Below are 22,077 nucleotides of genomic sequence, written 5' to 3'. Positions count from 1 at the left end.
CTTCTTCGGAAGCCACGATCGACTCGGGTAGGAGCGTAAAAGCGGGCTGACCTTTAGCCAATGTGTAACTCGTCGAGATTGGACGTATGGTAAATTACCAAACGACAACCAGTCAGATAGCATCTGACACAACATTTTTACGGTTCTCTGGTTGGCGCACGAGGGGCCATTACTTACTCGTAATGGGATTAAGGGCGCGCTGATGCAATCCTTGCCGCGAACATCGACGCCAGGAGCCGCCCGATCTTCTGGCTGTATTTCTTCTACTACCACCCGCGCTTTGTGGCTCGTATTAACGTCGGATTCGAGTATCTAGCGATAAAACGTTGTCGCCAACGCGACGTCACACGAGCTATCTGGAATCGAAGCGCGACGGCGTTAATCCGTGAAATTGTAATTAAATTAGCCCCTGTCTGGTCTTGTGTGCCGATAATTTGCATTATGCGAAAAAGAATACAGAAACGTGACTGCTTATCGATTGCTACCGTGAATCGAACGGTTGCCGCGGTAGGTTCGCGTGTCTCTCGTGCATTGATTATGTATTATGGAGATTCTAACGTTTCCTTACGTGACTATACACGTACGCACGAGACTCGTTTTGGCCATCCAATCCTTTATATCGTGACTTGTTTCATGGAATTATATCGCATGTCTTTATTTTTATCATTATATAATTATATCTATATATCTCATATATTTCAGAAGTGACGCATACAGCTCGAACAAGTTTCTTAGGAAAAACGAGAAGATTGGAACTATTTGCAACAGCGGTTAAATATTGTTTTTGTAATTTTCTGTTCTTAGTCTTTGAAAGCCTTTTTTGACGATCTTCTTCTAACACAGGATTCAATTACACGTTTTAAATTACCACAGTTTTTAAATATACGTACGATGTATAATGATTTAAATCCAAATAGATTTGTCGTACAGCAGGAGTTCATTTTCGTCGATGTTTTAATCGTGTCGTAACGTTTAATCTTCCATTATCAATCTAACCCACTCAACTTACTATTACACCCACAAACAGTTCTTTTCCTCGGAACTCTACACTAGGACACCTGTCTCGATCCAACCTCATTCACAAAAATCACATCCTGCACAGTACACTCTATAAACAAGTCGAAACAACACTTCGAACCTACCTTGGAACATTAACTTGGCCGGTTCGTTACAGCCGCGCAACACCATGATCACAAATCTAATTGAGCCAGTCGGTAACGAGGTTTCGAATATCCAGCAGCAGAGTGACACGAGAGAGTCCAACATCTGGTATATCTCTCCCCCCGCGATTTCGAAACGATTCATTCATTCGTCCCACACCGACCGGTTATTTTCATCGCACGAAACTGTTGCTAGGCCCTTGTTATGTGAACACAGGGCACGCGGTTCCCTCGCCAACAATGAGTCGTTGTCGTTGCCACAGTTTACCAGATAAGGCGGACGGCTACCGCTTGGGATTACTCGACCCCGTTCCCGTGCAACTGGTCTAAAAAGTCGAAATCAACGACACCCGTGTGCCAAGCATTGTCGACTGTACCGACAGTGAATAACGTAGCTCTGCTACCCGTAACTATGACGTGAACGTAGGATTTCCTGTGTCAAACAAGAGCGTCTAGACGTAGCACGCAGACACGATCAGACAGATTTTCTCTAAGGTTACATGGTTAGGACGTGCGTTCCGACAAAGTGTCGTCTTGCTAAGCGAAACATCCGGAGGCCGAATCTGTATACAGTGGCTGCAGAAATATTTGCACATATTTTTGTTTCTTGATGAAATCTTTTCCTGTCAGAGTCTATACATTCTTACAGTATCAAATCTTCATAGTCACGCGAAAGTAGTATACTGTGTGACACGAAATTTAATATACTTGGAATTAATTAATCGATATATAAATGCTATAGTAGATAACGGTGTGCAAACACCTTTTGTAGCCACTGTATTTGATTGTTCGCGTGTTCATTGGGACGACAATTCGTCACAACGCGTATTCACTATAACCATAGCCGTGAACATACACTGCCGCGTCTCAAACTTATCATCGTTCGTTTCTAACTATGGCTTGATTCCATGTGTAATATTTAAAGTTCCAAGAAGTTCTATCAGCCTGCAATCTCATTTCGAATTGCCTACAACTGGGAAACCCGTTCTGGAATCGTCCAAGAAGCCAATCAAACAGTAAAGAGCAAAAAGTCATCGACATTTATCGCCGATAAATCTGCAATCCTCGTTAGTCGACAATTAATCTAAATCCCCGTCAATTAACGCGACGTCGCGATCTGGATCGCGGTTGTCCACAATGTCCACGCCTCGAGCACGGGCGATCGAGACCGCAGATTAAACGTCTCTTTCTCTTCTGCGACGCGTAACCTGAAAAATCGCCGTGACATCGGTCCTTTTAGAATTCTTGTTCCCTTCTTTCCGCATCACAGACTGATCGATACGATCTCGATCGACGATGTCGCTCGATAAATCGATCCCCGATGCGATCTCTTCGTTGGCGTCTGGGATCTTGTGGCGGTGACATGACAGCGGAAATGGGCGCAGCAGCTCGCTTCTGGGTAGCAGACATTCACCGTCTGGTCAACTTTGCTTTCAGTCGTTCAAAAGTCAATTATATCTCTTTAACGTTGAAAAATGTCTCAAGTTTGAACAAAATATAAAAAAAAATTGTTATCGAGACGAATAGTTTCTCGTTTCAATTTTATATGAAATATCTTCTCAAGTCTTAAGCCATTACAAATCCTTGTTGATTGCTCAAATTAGAGCAAGTACGAGATATAAAAATTTGAGGATCACAGGAGATTTACGGTAGGATTTCTGGTAATGTTGTCAGACGCGTTTATACCGATTTATATGTTTGGACATGATCGAGTACGTGTAATAACGTGATTTTGAAGTATTTAACAGCGAACGTGACTTCCAAGATTGCAGCGAAACACGAGAGAATTGTGAACAACAGAAGACAATTTACTTATGCATAAAAACGTGTTTACCTTGGAACGAAAAGTTTTCTGCATCGTCATAATTTAAAAAAGATAATGAGATGACTTGCTTCGAGCAAAACACCCTGTATGTTCTCACTTTGTTGTATTAACTCATCAAAGAGTTTTAGTGCTTTTATTTCCGTAATTACCGTAAAAACATCATGTTGAACTGTTATTGAAATAAAAACGTAATTGTACATTTCTTCCCATTGTACTTTATTAATTGTAATCACCAACACGTTTATATAGTGTACACACATGACGGTACGCCTAGTACTTCTAGGGTTAAAAATAACAACTCAACCAGCTCGCATAATCACTCTTCTCATAAGTAATTACCTTTCTCTGCTCATTAAGATAAAATATTAAGCGTCGTACACAAAGCGACCGAGTAATGAAAGCAAATATAATGTTACCGTGAACCGCAAATGGAGCCGGATAGTTTCGACAAATGGCGGTAATTTATATCGTAATTCATCGGTTTGTCGGTCTGTCTTACGCGTCATTCTCACCAGATAAACACGTAAATCGCCGTCCATGGCTAACTACCCTCGTATACATCATATCGGCTGTATTATATTCCTCTTCCTCATCCTTCTTCTCATCCGTTTTCTACGTTCACGTACGATCCATCTTGTTTGGCGCGTGCCGAGGGCGATGAGCGAAACGCGCGTTCTCCAACGTGTGTTTAGACCGAATATTTCTTCGGGAACGTGAAATTGCAACGGGAGATATAATTCAAGGCCCATGAAGTCACGTTCCATTCCGTTAAGTCGACTCTCGGCTGCTCGATCCGATCGACAATTTATTCGAGAATTATTAATGCGCTGTAGAAAGGAGAAGCAAAAATTGAAGAAACCGTAAAATATGGTTTGAAGCCTTACAATTAGTCAGATTAATCAAGTTACTCGAGCTTAAGACTTCTGAGTTTGTTGAAAAATGTTGGATGCGCGTGTATGAGAGAGAAATTAAATATTATAATAGAATTCCATGAATGGAATTCTTATTAACTGGAGTTCGCGAGTTAAGTTACGTAAATTTGAGATGTTTGAATTCATAAAAATTATCGGATGAAAATAGGCTCGTAAAAATTATATAATATGATGAATATTTTGTTGGGAAAAAGGGAAATGCGTCGAACAAAAATTAAAGATGTGCTTCCTTCGGGAGCATTGCCCAAAATTTTGTTCCAATAAATGAAGTTCGACCGGTATAATCTAACGTGGTGCTTTCATCAGAGCAACAACAATTTTACGCTACGTACGCTTAAGGCGTAGGTATAGCTAAGCGCAACAAACTAATCGTAAATTCTGTAGAACCGACGAAACAATGACGCTAACTATCTGAAGCAACGTATAATTATCCCCACACGTGTTCTGCTTCCGTACAATAAACGTTTATGCATATTTCATAGTGATTGTCATTTAAATCGGACCTGAAGCAGTTTAAACGGATTCCAGGAACGATCGAACGCTTGAAATGGAAGAATGAAAAAAAGAAAAAAAAAGGAAAGAAAATGGGATCGTGAGAACTACACGGTGGAAAAAGTGGAAAAAAAAGGGAAACTAGAAAATACTTGTGTCGCGACCGAAACGACGGAAACATTCCCTGTTTAACTTTGAAGTTTACCGAGACGTTGACATCGATACCGTGCTATAGTGATGCAAATGAAGCCGCAACGCGGTTCCCTGGTACTAGTAACAGACCTCGTATGTTTGAACGTTTGTCGCGAGGACGATCTCTACGAAGCGAACGAACTTTTCACGGTTGACCCATCGCTGGAGACGAGAATTTTCAGTGAGTACATATATTGCCCAAAAAAGAAAACATAGCACGTTTGTCGTTCGTTTGTCACTGTGCAGGGGACGGATACTTTGAAACACGGTTCTCAGAATGGTTTTGTTTATGTCGCGCGCTTTTGATTTTCGATTAGAAAGTGCATTCTCCTGAACTATGTTACCTAGACGTTTCTACATAGTGATATCTGGCAACTGGATTCTTATACGTTTGGAGACAGAAAGAGGAATGTTTTGGGGTTTCGTAATAGTTTGTGGTATTGTTATTACACTGCGGAATTTTACGCGATTAAGAAAAATTTAAATGTAAGAAATTTATAGAATACGTGTAATATGCAAAAATGGTAGGTGAGTTTAACGATGAGTTTAATAGATGAAAGAAATTTCTGTTACTACAAATTATAGATATAGAAAATATTCAGAAAGTCGTACATTTAATATTCTATGTTTAATAATTCCAACTAATATTTCCCATTTCTTGAACCATGTAAACATATAAAATTTCATACACGTCTATAGTTTAGTCATGAATAGACTATAAATATATCCATATTGTCCATGCATTTATGGAAAATTTCAATTTATGTAGAAATTCGCAGAGTACGTATAAGATGCAGAAAGATTGAAATATTCCATGTATTAAGTAAGTGAAATAAATCTCCATTTAGGCCCCGTTTCTTTTATTATGTTCATAATGTATAAATATGAAATTGCGTAAATATTCGCAATCTAGTCATGAATATGTATAATAAAGAACAAACTCTGTCGATTGCATGACCGTTGTCTAATATAAATCGTGAATAATAGTAGTATCAGATATACGCAAGCGCGAATAGAATCGTCACGATACGAAAGTATATATTTTGATTCGTAACATGTGTTTTGAGCCGGGGAACGGTTGTTTGACTCATTTCGCTTTTTATGCGTAAACCGAGAAGGTTGAGCGTAATGATTTATAGCCATTCGAATATTGGATATATCATAAACTGTGCTTGCTTGTTCATGTGTTTAGAAATTCTGATGTATGAATACCGAAATGTCTTCATTTTGTGTAGCCACGGTTATTTAAATGCACGTATGTTGACAGCGTTTCAATATTCAAAGATGCTTGAACCGTATTCTTATGAAAATTTGAAAATCCAGTTCTGTGAATTTCTTGGAAGATTATCGCTTTCTCCAAAAATATTATCTACTATGTGAAAAATAGTTTATAAATCACTCGTACATTATTGAGATATATTAAATTTTTTTCAACTATTCCAAGTTTGTTCACGATTATGTCAATTCGATGAGTGATATATTACTCAAATGCAAACTTATTCAACGTATATTATTTGGAAATATACAACGAATCAGTTTAGTAAACTACGTTGTACCTCGATCTCTTCTAAACTTTGTCAGATATGTCCAATTTTCCGAATCAGTTTATTCCTTCGAAACGAGATTCGTTTTAATATATATAGCAAAAAACTCGACTGTTTTGTATCATAATTGATGCTACGTGCGATTATATATACAAACTATTTAATTATGTATGAACAAACGCACGCTCACATAAAAATCATACGAACGATAAATTATAAAATCCACAAACAATATCAAATATTGCTTATGTCTGCGTTTCAATTTTTAATAGTTGAAACCCGAACGTATTCTTGGCAATCTACAGCAAAAATCTCTCCTATCTCATCTCCATAGGAGATAAGTTGGTCGAAAATTTCAGAAAACAAGATTTAGGGATTACCAAATGATGTAGCGAGGAAAGCGGTGTTTAATCAGAGATGCCTGGCTTTCTTCTTTCTTTCGTTGGATTCTCTCGTCTCGTTTTCGGCGTGGCTCTACCTGCCGCATTGCTGGTGGCCGAGTTTCACGTGCCGTTAACCTTGAATCCGGATTTAACGGCTGCGTTTATGCTAATATACCAACCCAGCGAAGAAAGCACGCCGCTCATGGAACACGAAGTAAGTTCCCCCGTGCACCTTTTTATCCCGCGGGACCACCGTGAACTAATGACAATCGGTTGGAAAGTTGCGTTTTGCGAACGCGTTCTCTCCCCCTTTCTGCATCATTTTAAATGCATCGATAGCATGTTAGACGATAATTGGTCGTAAAGGACGATTAAAACTGTATGCAAATTCGATGTAATTCAGCGAGCCAGGCTTTTCTTTTTTCCCCAGGCAATCACGTGTAATGATAACCGGCGAACATCGAATGTTTGCTTAATAATTTTGAAAGTTACGCTAACCTTGTGTGGGATCGTGATTATGGATCAGCTGTGACGCGAGAGAAACCTGTTGATGGAAATTGATGTTGGCTGTTGTCAGAAAACGAGGTTCATGTGGATGTTTTAACCTGTTAACTGGGTTATTACTTTAACTAGAAATTTCTATAATCACGAAATTAAGAGTTACAAATAATTGAAAGGAAGAATTTAAGGAATAAAAGTAATTTTTGTATACGCAAATATGATGTTTAGCTTTAATGAAAATGAAAGAAAATATTACAACATAGAAGATTTATAAATACAAAGATTATTATGTCAAAGAGATTAGGAACTCAATGGAAGCATTAAATTCCTCTTCGGTCAACAGATTAAGTGCCAGTTTCTTGCGTCAAACTCGTTTGTATCAGAATGGCGAATAATCAGCTTTTTGTATACAATTGCATATGATGTCCGAAATTTAAAATCACATAATACGTAATCTTTTTTGCACATTGTCACCGTTTTGTAATCGTTTTATTCATTTTAATTTTAAATTTTACGCGGTTTCGCTTCATGAATTTAAATTCGATTTCAATGAGACAACACGAAACATTGTTAAGATATGGATGTTTTCAATATTTTTATAGAAGTGTGTATTCATTATATATTCATACGAAGCAACTGGAAACATCGTATAAAACTACACTAATTTTCATATTTATCGTTATGATGCTTTTAATAAATTTATATTTCTTTACCAACTGTCAATCATCGCCGTTCGTTTTACAAATATCCTCGTTTAAAATCAAAGTTGTGGAATTACTTAATGGTCGTCGTCTTTATGCTAATTCAATTTTTTATTGAACTCCTTACACATGATTTAAAAAAATATATTTCATACGTCATTTCTTGTTAAAGCAAGATTTAAAATTAAAAGTACTTGAATACTACTTCCACAGACAAAATGTTTGACGTTGCCATTTTACAAAACTGATCTAAACCAATGCTACACGGAAGCCTTATCGAGATCAACGATCGAGTTTCTAAAATTTACATACCAATTTATCGCCTCATGTTGGCTAAACAATAGCACGTTCAACGTGGTCGAAACATTGTCTTCGAAATGTCGAAAAAAATATTTAAACGACTGTAAATGTCCTGGTTGCGGTTTCTCAACGCTGTAGTTCCGTTTTACCTGTAAATGTCGCGGGGGTGGCTTGTTTTAACGCATTTCGCGGTTCGAAGATTTACATCGTTCTGTTCTCTTCCCTTGAGAAACGACGACGTTCAGCGGTTAAAGCATTGTTTGCAACGTGCACCAACTTTCACGAAGTCGATGTCTCCGTTTGTTTTTTTTCTTTTTTTTTCAGACAACGTGAACGTCAATCTTCATTTTCTTGCTGAGCGATTTCTGCGCGAGCCAACTCCGACAGGTTGGCTCCTCGCCGACAGAACGTCAGTTTCCTATTGAATCGGTTGTATACGATATTCGGGTTTCGTTTGAGTTGCACTTGTGCAAGGAATGCATTTCATGATATCGGTAATTGATTGTGATCGTGTAAAATGTGTGGTAACAAAGATTTATTTACGTAACCCAGATATTCTCGAGCGCACTTTTCTTTTAAATAATGCCTTTTCGTGTTTGAAATTTAAGTCGAATATGCGATCGTTTATTACGTTACAACTACTTATTTGTCCCAACTACGTGTACATTTATCTGTGATCAAAATTCTTTAGATCGATAAAACGTTGCTTGTACAAATTTCAATATCGCTATCCACCGAATTTGTTCAAAAACCAAAAACAAAATTCTTATCTTTTACATTGTGGCAAATATCGTTTAAAAGATACCAGATATTTCATTCCTGTAAACGCCAAAAGCAGCGTCGAAGTTTTTCTGAAAACGTTAAAACACGTACCATTTGTTAAACCAAGAACGAGAAGTTCCCATAAAAATTGAAAGAATTTGCCAAGGTTAAGTATGATTTCTAAAGTCATGAGTCTCTTTCTCAGAATATGAAACAAGATACCAACGAGCGGTGATTAATTACAATGGTGTCGTATTGTCCTTACGGTTCATTATTATTAAACAAATCCACGGTCTCGCGGATGTGGCTACCTCGATTTCTACGATTCGCGGCGCCGCATATATCGTGGTAATGAAGGCAATTCATTCGCTTATTCACCGTGCCGTGTTCGTAGGAGTAAGACATTAATGTGTGCGCGCGCGCGATTACCGCTTCGCCAAAGCGCACCACGAATCTTGCTAGAGAAATATAAACGGCGGGGATGACGTGGGCGAAAACACGCATTGAGATGTGTTTCTTTTCTCGCCGGCTACCCACCCGCAAGTACACGTTGCCCCGTCAGTTCTCTCGTTGATTTTGCACTCTCGGGCCTGCGACAGGAAAGCGAATTGCAGCCGAATGATTCATGTGGTCACGGTGGTCGCGAACGCGTGTGCTTGCTTTCGTTTCACGCAAAGGGTGCTGGCCTGTTATGTTTTGTTTCTTTTTATTTAAAAAAAATTTCTTTTTAACGTAATTGGTAAAAGATGGGAGAAAGTTTTTGGACGATATATGCATTTCACGTCCGATAGCTACGTGAAGTATCATACGATTTTACTTTACATAAATTTTTCTCTTATTTTTTAATTCCTCTCTGTATCTTTATTCTATGGTTTTTCTAAACCTTGGAAAGTTTATGTTAATTCTTATACAGTGTTTTATGGTCTAGTATTTTAGTCGCGAACTTGCGTTCTGCAAGTGGCTGGTTTTGTTTAACGAAAACCGTGCTGCCTATTTTTATTTCCTTTGTATTCTTGAGAAATATTTTTCACCGCAACCGCGGGAAAAAAGCGCGAGAGATTTTCCTGCTTTTATCTGCCTTGTTCGGTTTTTGTATTTTGGCTTGTCGTGGGTATTGAAGAGTTTATGTTAAATTTCATAAATGCAAGTTTGATATCATTAAAGTTCTGTTTCAATGTTTCTGCAAAATTGCAGTGTTGGTATTTATTCTGTGAGAGATGTGAATTTTAAATACGTATAGATTTATCAGTTAAAAATATATATAGTTTTACTAGTTAGAAGAGTTGATTATCCGATATCGAGTTTACGGTGTGATCGAAGATAATGAGCTGGCTGACACTAGAACGTTTATTGTGGCTAATGTCAGTAGGGTAACATTTGAAATTAAAATTTGTTATTTCAACAGTTCATACTACTCCCATTCAAATCAAAATACGGTGAACGATCCATCAATTGTTCTAGTAGCGTACTATATTTCTAAATTAACACTGAAATATCTGAATAATCCATGTTGCTTTTCGTGTATCTAATTATTTATCTTTCTCGAACCAATAGAATAAAACGTTGTGAAACGAATATAGGAAAATGTCATAGCGGTGTAACTACGAAAGAAAAAGAGAACCAAGAAAGAAAAGTATAAAAGCTATTAAATTATATTTATTTCCAATTCAATATTAGTATATCTGCATAACTTATGGTACTTCTTTTGTATTTCGCTATTCATGATCCTCGATAGCTTTATTGATTCCGCTAAATATCTTCCGAGCAATTGCTCATGCTCGTAGCGTTCGCTTGTATTTCGTATCGACCAATTAATCATTTCCCAGCTGGCGCGTGCATAAAATGTTGAAATTGTCCTGGCTGATCGCGTCGAACGTCTCAACCAGTACTTCCACTTACTTAATCAATCTTCACGAACGAATGAATATTGAAAACTCGTGTATCTGCCGGAAAAGTTCTCTTACACGCGTGTTCGACTATGATAATCGCATGGATGATGAATTCAGGTAGTATCATTTCTAACGATGCATCGTTTATCCTCTTTTCATTTTAATTGACTTATGGAATCGGAAAAAGCACAGGTAGGAGTTTGGTAAACGAGCACTCGTTTAGGACGGAGTATCAATATGCGTTGTGCTATTACTCGTCAATTAATTGTACCAGGTATTTGAGTTTATATTTGTAACTGCTTTGTATTAATAGTAATTGTGATTCGAGCTTGCTACGATCTTTGGATTCTAATCAATTTAATCAGATTTTTATTATTTCAAGAGACTTTGTAATTGTATCGTAATTGTAAGAAAGAAAAAATAGGTATTCTTCCTATCTTTTTCAAGATCGAGAGATCTTAAAAAATTACATAAAATATATTTATCTGTTAAACGAAAAAGATTTCAAGAACCTTGTTACAGGGTGTTAGTTCTGATATGTTAGATTCGTCGTCGAATGATAGAAATCTTTTGTTCGATAATAACAAATTTTGGAGAAAATTAAAAAACACATAGATAAAGAACAAGGATTCGTAGGGAGAACTGGATGTAACACGTGCGTAAGTTCCCAAAGCGAGAAATAAATTCCAAGATAAAAAGATATTTCAATCGAAAACTATCCAGGAACCGTAGCAAAATGAAAAAAGTTATAACTAAAGAGTTAATCGCTTATCGTATAAATCTATTCAAAAAAGATCTCACTTTATCCTTCTTCGTTCTCTCTCCGACTGGATTCGCGATTAAATTATCGTCCCATCAAAACGTGTACCTGTTCGTCCACACATAGAAAACACTACGAAATAGCCATGTTCGAAAATATCGAGGTCACCGTGCAATCACCAGGACGAAACGATGCAACGAACACGAATTTCAGGTTTTCGTGGCGAAAAAAATTATTAGAATGGGTTAATGCGTAATAAAGTTGGTCCATCGTGTTTCTTAGCCTGTGTCGCTTTAATTGGCGACTGGTTTTGGAACCAGTCTTCTTTCTCTCTCTCTCCTGTGTGCCTTCGCTCACCGATGCGTCGATCTCGCGTACCATTCACAAACAACGTCATGAATGAGTTCTCACCCTCGTCGCTCCATCGAGAACCATCTTTTCTTTCCTTTCTTCTTTATTTAACGATACACGCAGTCGATATAACTGTATTGGTATAACTGCGCCGTCTATTCGTACGTCATACTCGCGTAAAATTGTAAATTACGCTTCTCCCTACGAACCTTGATTGCATTTTATGATCTTAATCCTCGGTATAATGCTGCACGCCGAAGCGTGAGGTATATTTATTTTAACGATTTAAGTAACACGTCGCGAGAGTTCCTCTTCTTTCCTTTGTCGTTTATTCTGTATGGATCAGAGTTGTTTCGTAGAAAGGATTAGTAGAAGTAGAATGAACATCTTTTATGCGGTCGGTTTACAATGTCCGAGCGTGAAGGCAGTGAAATCCTATGTGGAAGAAACGATTTCGACGGGTAGTAAAACAAGCTGGAAAATTGCTTTCGTACGTAGTACGTTGCAAAGCGGATCAAGGGATCGTGAAACGGGTACTAAATTGGCAAGCACTTGGTTGATGTTAAATTGACTCTTATTAGACTCGACGAATGCTATATCGACTTATTTGATATACGCATATCAATCTCTGGAATTAAAGAGTTAAAGCGTGTTCCTTGTAAATTAATTAATTAATCGTAGCCGTAGCTTCGATACTTTCTAACGTTAATAGGATTTCACTCGTTCTCTACTTCCGTCAGTTTTAGCCAAGGAACTTATCCATATCTATGATTGATAAATTATTTATAGAGCTCGGAGAGAAAGTGGTGCGTGTAACGAAATCTTTAATTTGAGTAATTTCATAGAAAAATCCGTATGCTTCGAACATTAAAATACATCGCTACAGGCAATCATAGAAAGGTAGAAATTCATTAACCGTTTCTAGTAGTGGCCATGGTAATAATAATGGTAATAATAATAACATGGACTAATCACTTAAAAAAAGAGTACGTGTAATTTTTAAAGTAGTAAAAATGAAAAAATGAGAAAGCTATAACAATGTAATCTCATTACAAATAATATTGGTTTTTGCAAGAAGCTACATATACTCACTGTATTATATACCACTTTTCCACAGATCCTCGTCATTTAATTATATCTATTATTTTTCTGCCCCGTTATTTTCCATTACATACATTATCTATTACTCCTTCGCACCGGTAACTATTAATAAACCTAAGAGGAAAAAATACTAGAAATGGCTTGGACAGCTTAATTAGTCAAAACTCTGATCGCAACTTTCTTCACGGATAAATTTCCAGGGTGCCACTGGCGAACGAAGTTTTTCAATTAAGCTCGTCTACCCCCCTGTTGCGTGCTTTCTCTGTGGGGTTTCCTCGCATGCTAAGACGTCAAATCGCTCACGTTACAAGCCCTAATAGCCAACGTCCGCAAATTGCCGTACAGCCTCGCTTCGACGGCTGGAAAAATGCGCGATTGTCGAGGGATCACTTTGGAGAAGCTGGTCTTGCGAGGCGTGTCTGAGCAATCGCGTATAAATCACGCGACGACCAGGGTTAAGGAAGTCATTATTAAAGTATGGGCGAGAATCACGTCGTTGTGCGCGAGTCATGAGTGATACGACGTCTAACGGATTTGACGATTAGCCTCGGACACGTTGCTCTTGCTCTACAGCTACTCGTGGGCGTTTTACACCCGGTAGTTGTCAAACGGTTACCACTGGTTCTTATGCAGTTGATTAAGTGCGTCGAGCACTTGACCCTTGCTTCCAGAATCGCGAAAGCCGCACGATGAAAAATCGCGGGACGCGATTAGCGGCCTGAATCCAATTCACGCTCTACTTCGCGGTTTATGATGGTTTCATCTTCTTTCGGAAAAGGTAAATTTGTTCGTTGACGTTGGCAAAATATACCGCAACTACGTGAACTTCTTTCTTATGAAAGATTTTACAATTAGGTCGTAAATTTATATTTGTTACACGAGATCCGGGATTTTGTCATTTCTCCAGAGCCCAGCAAAAGATACAGATGAATGGCATCGCATCATAAACCGTGACAAATATTTGTATGTATGTTGCAATATGTAATACTTGATTTAATTCCACTGTTTAGTTAGACTTTAATTGTTTTACATCACATCTACAATTAGATTCCTGAAGTTATTGAGAAATAGAAATCAGAGAGTTTGATAGATTTTGTTTCTGTAGAATTCAGGAGAAATTTAGGTTCGCTTGAGTTTGCGTGTCAGCCTCTTGAAGGGAAAGGGTTTGAAGCATGGAGCGATGTAGCAATTCGAATTACAGTACAGCAACGAACTGGAAGTTTTCTTCCAGTTATCGCGATAACAAAGGAGTTGTCAAGTTAATTGCAGAATTGCAGAATCTCCGATATAAGAAATTAGAAAGAAACGAAGAAACTTACGAATCGTTTTCTACGGACTGTCGATTATATATTCGCTTCCCGACTCGTAGCAAAGAAGCGCGTGGTCCGCCAAGCACCTTGTGCATATTACCGTTTCTTCGACTGTACAGGAGCAGTGGAAGAAGTCGGCAATGGCTGGTAATGGGACAACTTCTTCGAGCATCCAAGGTATCCAGGTGTTACGGTATAATTTACAAGAAGGGGAGTAATGTTACTTCTCGATGTAACCTCGTTCCAGGCATCGATGTCCCCTCGAGGGCAGCGCGTAGGAGAGTTTATAATACGTAGATCGAATCAGGTTCGGCTCGTCTTACCGATCTCGAGCTTGTGCATTAATCGTTACTTTATGTAAATTGTACCAAATCGATTGGAATATTGAAAGAGAAAGAAAACGAGGAAATCAATGGAAAAAAGGCGGCGAAGGATAAAGACGAGGAAATGCCGGGGGACGAAGAAAGAGAAATCGTTTATCGAATAATCTCAACTCGTCCCGTGCTTATTTATCGATACTGATAAATACTTTTAGCTTATATTTGCTATGCGTTTCTCGACTCATTAGAAAAATCCATTCGACTAGTTCTTCCTTGATACACGATCATTGGGTAGGAGTAGCCTTTATTCGTCTCGGTGATTATTCCATAAAATCTACGGCCATTGAAACGCACGCTATGAAAAGAGGAAAACGAGGAAACAAGAATGAATTAGCAGCTCGTTATCGGTGGAAAGACTCGCGAGTATGAAATTGTAGGTTGCTTGGTGACAAGCAGAAACTATGAATCACATTTTGTAACGTTACCCTAGTTGCTATATACGCAACGGTGTTTGGAACGCAGACAGATAGCGAGATGGACAGGAAACCTCGCCAACAACGTTTCCGCGCGTAAAATCCACGCCAATCGTCCGAACGCTGTTTGTTTTACTATGCTTCCTCGTTACCGAACACCGTAAGCGACGACGTAAATGAATGGTTGCACGGTCATTAAGACGCGTCGTCTAACCAGGAGTAATTGCGACGTCAAGGGGATCGTAAAATCGTCACGACGCAACTGTTGGATTCTTGCAGCCATTCTGTCAATGGTTTTCCACTCTGACAAGGATATTTATAACAACGAACACGCATTCAGCTTCGGGTTAAGCGACGTTCTTCGCTATTATTTCAGGAATTTGCAATCTGTAGGGTCTACCGCATAAACGAACTGTTGGTATTCTTTGCCTTTCTTAGTTTTTCAAATGTTCTCTGTAGTTTTTTCCTGGGTTGTTAAATGATTACCAAGGAAGAAAATTGAATATAACAAGCTAGGGTTATTTGAGTCGGTTAAGTTTCGACATCTTGAAATTCAATCTTGAACTGCGTGTAGAATAATCAAACTTGTTGCATATTATGAAATACCATTGGTCTTTGCTATAACGACGAAAGAACGAGAAAATATCGCGTACTTTAGGTTTCTTGAATCAGCAAGGAGGCATTTTACGAGAACTAATAAAATGAACAACAAAATTGTACACAGGCTACTGAATTATATTATTATAATTTCGAATGGGGATATTAATATTTGACGAACGAACAACTTCTTTCACCTCGATGAGTGAAAGTTACGTATTTCGAGAAAAATGATGCCCATCAAGCTGCCAATCTATAAAATATATTTCGCTTTCGATCACGCCACTAATAACCAGTTAAATAGTCCATTTTTGAACGTAAATCGCTTAAAAATCGTTCGTAAGCAAATTTGGCGAACTTTACGAGGCAAATTATAATACTTAGCTTGTTTGAAATATCCTTCTGATTCATATAATTCTACTTTCACCCTACTTCGCGTGGATCACCCTTGTAAAAAAGGTAATCGCGTGTTTCATTCGGATCTTTATCATAATCTGAAACTATATCTTGCATTCTAGACTGATCTACACGAAACCAGCTTTTTCTTTTCTCTCTTGCTACAAAGAACGAACGCCAATGTGCATTAGTTCTTGGCATTAAATGAATCCTATGTACAAAGGATTTATCGCGTTATCGAAGTGCTAAAATAGTATCGTTAATATCCGATTTGATCATTGTTTAATATATTGAAAGAGGCATGCTTTTATGTGTTTTCGTTATCATTGATGTTTCGCGATAAGGAATTATTAATCATCCGTTTCCTTTTGTTACAGTAGAATTTATGTTTCGTGGAAGTGCCAGTAAAAATAGCGCATATATTTTAATTAATAATTCCTGGCATTCATTAACAAGCTTGTTTATTACATAACGAAGTATGTAATTAGGCTATAATTATAACTTCTAATATGCACATGTATTGTAATTCAGAATCACAAGGCAAACACGTATGAATTCATTTTTCTTGATGTTCTAATTGTAATGTAAATTTAAATGTTATTTGATGGTTAATATACTTACAGAATTGGAAAGAAGACTTTTTAAATACAAAGGTACAAATCTTGCGTAACTTCCTGAAATATTTTCATTATGAAAATATCTACGAAGTTTTATAATGAACCCGATCGTAGAACGTTATGACAATCGTAATTCAAGACGAAACAAAGAGAAGAAAATTGATAATATAAAATGTAAAATATGAGAAATGTCTGTTTGTCTCCTGTGATCTTCGATTATATGATAATTTATTATTGGATGGCGTGTAACGTGCAACGTATAGCAAGATAATTCGAAGTGAAGATCCAAATCGTCTAAATAAAAAATAAGACCAAAAAACGTGGTACTTTCAAAAGGTATAAATAAAAAGTGATGAAGTAATCATACATAGTTACGAGATTATGAGGCGCCAGTGCTATCGCACTGGATAACTGCAAGTAATATACGTACTCATCGATATTATCGGAAATCAGTAAGATCTTGTTGGTATATGATTCAAAGCAAGGCGTCTATCAGTTTCCTTTCTGCTAAATATCGACATCCTATCGCGAATCTTCATTTATCGATATTTCATAATAATGTCTATTGCACGAAGAATTTATTCTCGGAGACATTCTCAAAGTTACCAATTACTTTAGATATACCTCGATCGATCGTTCCTTATTCTTTTAAACAATTAGAACAACTAAAACCGAAACTTAATTATTTATCCGAGTTCTATGTATATAGCAACTTGTGTGATGAATTTATCATTTATCTCAATACGACCAAATTCGATCTTCTAAGATTCATATTTGAATTGGTGTGAGAGGTGATCAGATATTTCCTCTGTGAAGTATAAACATACAATTGTATATGATATCATCGAAATTAGAAAAATATAATCGAACTTTGTCCTATGCAATTGAATTTTCTGTAACCAGACTTATCAGATCTGACCAGACGACTGTAGAATCTATTGTTACTAGACTCTATCAGACTTTATTGAAAATAATCAAATTACAATCCATTGTACCCTATCGAGCATCACTAGGATCTATTGAACGTCACAATAGTCGATTGGAGTCCATTGATTTCATAAATCATATTCGCTCGAAGCGTTACGGACTTTATCAAACATTATACAACACGATAAAAAATTAGTAGACTTCGTTAGACCGTATTAAACGCAATCTAATGTTGCTTGACTTTCTCGAATTTGATTAATCATTCTCGGAATTTGAGAAACTCGATTGAACATTGACACGACGTTCATAGCCGTAACAATAAATTGAACTTACAATCATAGATGATTAACATGTCAATTATGCTATCATCTGGATTTGAATTCCACGGGTTAAGGTTAATGTCCTACTTTGGAATTTTGAATCTTCAATTTAGATTTGCAATTCGATTTGTTTTTCAGATTCAGATTTTGTATTCGAGATCGAGTTCGTGATCGAAACTTGAGTTTCAGATCTGAGTTTATTATACCGAATGTTAATATCTGTGCGTTATGCGCGAGTTGGATTCTCGACTGAACTGGTAGTTGAAATTTAAGTCAGAAATTTAGCTTTAAAATTGGAATCATCGTCGACACTTAGGTTCTGATTCTCAGATCAGAATTTAGACTTGAATTTATTGCTGGAATCCATCCAATTTCGATGTTCGTTCATAGCTGAGATTTCTGTTTCTTGGCTCTTTAATTTCGGTTCCTGACACTCGGGAATTAAATTCAAAATTTGGTTTGCATCGGAATTTGAATTCAGATGGTCTAGATGCAAGCGTCAAGGTCTAGATTTACATTTACCGCTATGTACTTTGTCAATGTACAATTCAGTACGATATAATCTTGGTTGTGCGGAAGATCCGTAAGATATTACAATTGGGAGTCTATGATAGGATCTCTTGAACCTTATTCCAATTAAAATCTTTTCGATTCATTCTTTCTGATAAAATAGTGTGGATTGATGTCGTTCGATACGCGATCTAGCTGTATGTAATTGCATGCAATCGTATCTGATATGTTAAATTGAATTTCATCGTGCGATTAGATCTCCAATGATTAACTAATGATATAGAATTCTATGCAAACAAGATTGACTACATTTTTCGATATTTGTTATTATGTAGCGATCTGCTACACTATGCACTAAGTTATAATTAGATCCAGTGACTGTGTTTTAATAGGAAAGCTATCTAGTGCGACTAACTGCTTCTAGATCATATAAATCATGAACGACAATATAAAATATAAATTTTTCTCCATACGTAAACTTGAATCGCGAGCCACGATTGGATCGCGTTCCATTGTGTGTAACATTTTAATAGCTTCTTATCTGTCATACGCTATCAATGTCGCCGATGAAAGACAATTTGTATGTCAAACCGAATTATCTTCATCGATCAATGATCTGTGACCACACATACGTTCATGCGACCCTCTATACCTTCATTTAGCTATGTAATGACGATAATAACGATCGTTATTGCACAACTAAAATGAGTAATTACATAACATTGAATACTATCAGGAAACCTAAAAAAAAAATAAAAAGAATAATGGAGAGATTATTATCATTACGAGATGCAATTTACTTGTAATCCCGACGAAACTCGTCGAACTATAAAGTTTCTTGTACAAGTTTAAATCGTTCTCGACTGGCAATTAAAGTGCAGCCTTTCTATCCGGTCCGTGATCGAACAACACGACCTGATCACCGTCGATCGATCCGTAATATTCGCCAATCGATATTTCACTATGCCTCCCCGATAATGTACAGTAATAGCGTGCCATTTGCATTCGAGTCGAATACGCGGACCGAGGCGATACCAAACGTCACAACTTGTCCATTATTCATAAATAACATTTCAATTAAAGCACGATCTGCCTGAGCGTTTTGCAATTTTTCCGCCGTTTTACGAGGACACTTCGAAGCAAGATCGTTTGATTTCTTCGCGATACCGTAAATTACAATTATTTTGATTCGCGTATGTGAAAAGTCGTTCGAGTAGGACAGAGGGGATTTTTTAAGATTCAATAGGAAGATTGTAAATTATTCATCTACGACGCGTGTCGCAAAAGTAAAAGCCAGATTACTGTATCGTTATCGTACGTCGAAATCGAGTTCGTATATATTCTACACAAAGGGTTGTTCCAGGAGAAAGTTCCTCGATTTTCGATCGTAGGTGGATATTTTTCATGCACATCGTGATACGGTTTCGTGATCAGTTTCACTTTCTACCAAAAGCTCGCTTCCTGCCTCCGCACTTATGACGAAATGCTTTACGACGCGGAATTCCTCGGTTTATCTTTCCCGATGAATCACGTGCTTGTTCCTAGAGCCGATATTTCTAAGGATAGACGATTCATTGCTCCTAACGAATCTTCTAAATGCTCACTTCGATATATTCTCCTAGATAATAAAAGGAAACTCTGCGTAGCTTTACTTCTCGTATTCAGCGTTGTCCCTATTTCTACGTTTCTTCGTATAAAGCCAGAAGAGCTAACTTAACGGTTAATCAGACGATAAATTGGTACAATAACGGTAAAATAGAAAATTTGATTTACTTCTTCGTTTGTTATATTCCCTATCGACTATGATAGCTTCATTCTTCTTTTTTTTAACTTATCTTTACTTCCTTATTCGTTTCGAGAATTTCTACCCCTGTGATGAACGATCGATCAAGAATGGACCACTCAACGAGCAAATTATTAAAAATATCTGAATTTTAGCATATGTGGGTAAAGTTTAATTCTTGAGAAACCAGACTGTTAATTCATAGAGTTGATCAATTAAAATTTCGCGTGTTTCAAATATTCCTCTCTAAGAAGATTATATTAAAACATACTATAAAAATTATCTAGTATCTTCTTCCAAACTATACAACCTTCTCAAAGAGGAAACTGTATAACAACATTTGTAATACTTTTACGTTGGGATTTCGATGCGTATCTTTACACGATGTTACCGGCATTTACCAATCAAGGTAGGCTCATGCAAAAACGAATTAATTCACCGCACAGCGTGTCGAATCGGCGGACACGTGTTCGCGGTTTCGTGAGTCGGGATAACGCAGGAAGGTGTTCGTGACGTTCGGAGCAAGGTGTTCGTGACGTGCCGCCAAGTCTACATCCGATTAGCCATCCACGTCGACGTGCATCGCTGATAAGTCGCGATGATGCAAGCGACGTTCGAAATGTCAGTGCAAGAGGAAACGAGGGCAAGTATGCCGAATTCTCCCAGCTAAACGGTAATTCGATCATCACCGGTGAAAAGACCTAGATAAGAGATTCCGACACCGTCTGTCGCCGAATACCTGTACGTTATCAACGATTTCGTAAGAGGAGCAGCTATAAATGACCGGTGATGTTATTATATGCTGTGGTCATACGAGTAGCGAAACTATGGACGTGGATTTCGATGAATATCTCAGGCTGCAGTGTAGTAGAATTTAGTTTTATATTTAATTTATTTGAAAGAGATTTTGGTTAGTGACTGGTTAACACGTTGGATACGCAAGACACGGATCAGAGTCAGTATATATCTTTTTTTTTTTTATTTCATTCTTATGTACTTTTTCTATTCTTAATACGCCTTAGATTCTCATGATAGACCTATACACGCACTTACTTTTAAAAAGTCACAAAAATGTGGAATTCAAAATTTGCTCGTTAAAACGAGAGTCGTATTTGTATCGAATGTGTGAAATGAATTTTTATGATCGAGTGGGTTTACCCAAACGCGAACTTCTATTATATGAACGAGAAATCTTAAATAGCGAATTTATTCCATACTATTGTCTGACCTCTTAGTGTTATACAAACTCCAGTTATAAAATCCTATAAAATCCTATAAAATCCTATGAATTCCACATATGACCGCTAAGTATGATATCGTTCCTCGATAAATGAAGTTTTATTGTAATATCCATTTAAATGAATTCCCGTTGATCGAATCCGTTTTTCTAAATGCGAACAATTATATAAAATGATGATAAATCATAGGGAAACGATTGGATTCCTATGATATGAAACCGCTCGTTCTACGAAAGGTTTAAGTAATCGAAGGTCTGCCGTAACATGAGTATCGATATTATTACAACGTGCGTCATAACACAGGTTTTTTTCAATGCTCGAGTGAGCACACCGATAATCCGAAATTATAATCCAAATTTCCAACGTGGCGGCGATAATCCGAAATGATATTCCTAATCCGCTTACGATTACGCGGTAGCCGGACTTTCATCAAACCGGTGAACGCCCCCTCGATTTCATCGAACTTCCCATGAGTTCTTGAGCTACTAGCGAAAAGAGGATTCGACTGAATGATGATAAACAGGCTGATTCGTGGAATCTGTTGGTGAGTTGGTTTCTCGGTGACGGAGACCGTGATAATGGTTTCGTAAGATCTGTTGATGGATCTTGCGATTATGTAGATGAGTGCATATTTTGGAATCTTTGAATACGTTTGATAGAGTTTGTCAAGCAAAATCGATCCTGTAAGATACG

At 37.5% G+C, this 22,077-nt stretch overlaps 1 protein-coding gene across 3 annotated transcripts in view; it reads left to right on the top strand.

The window, feature by feature from the left end:
• LOC117213698 overlaps window positions 1–22,077 on the top strand; it is a 113,538-nt gene that overhangs the window by 66,682 nt on the left and 24,779 nt on the right. The window contains exon 1 of one of the 3 annotated variants that reach the window (XM_033459253.1): window positions 4,518–4,782. The exons of the other annotated variants lie outside the window; for them this stretch is intronic. The gene's annotated coding sequence lies outside the window, so the exon portion shown is untranslated. Of the gene's footprint in view, window positions 1–4,517; window positions 4,783–22,077 lie in introns of those variants that run through there. 3 annotated transcript variants of the gene reach the window in all.

This window comes from Bombus bifarius, unplaced genomic scaffold (genome assembly GCF_011952205.1).
Source record: "Bombus bifarius isolate JDL3187 unplaced genomic scaffold, Bbif_JDL3187 scf7180000009125, whole genome shotgun sequence".
Classification (NCBI taxonomy): domain Eukaryota; kingdom Metazoa; phylum Arthropoda; class Insecta; order Hymenoptera; family Apidae; genus Bombus; species Bombus bifarius.
The sequence above is the reverse complement of the archived record's forward strand: the minus strand, read 5'-3'. Positions and strand labels throughout refer to the sequence as shown.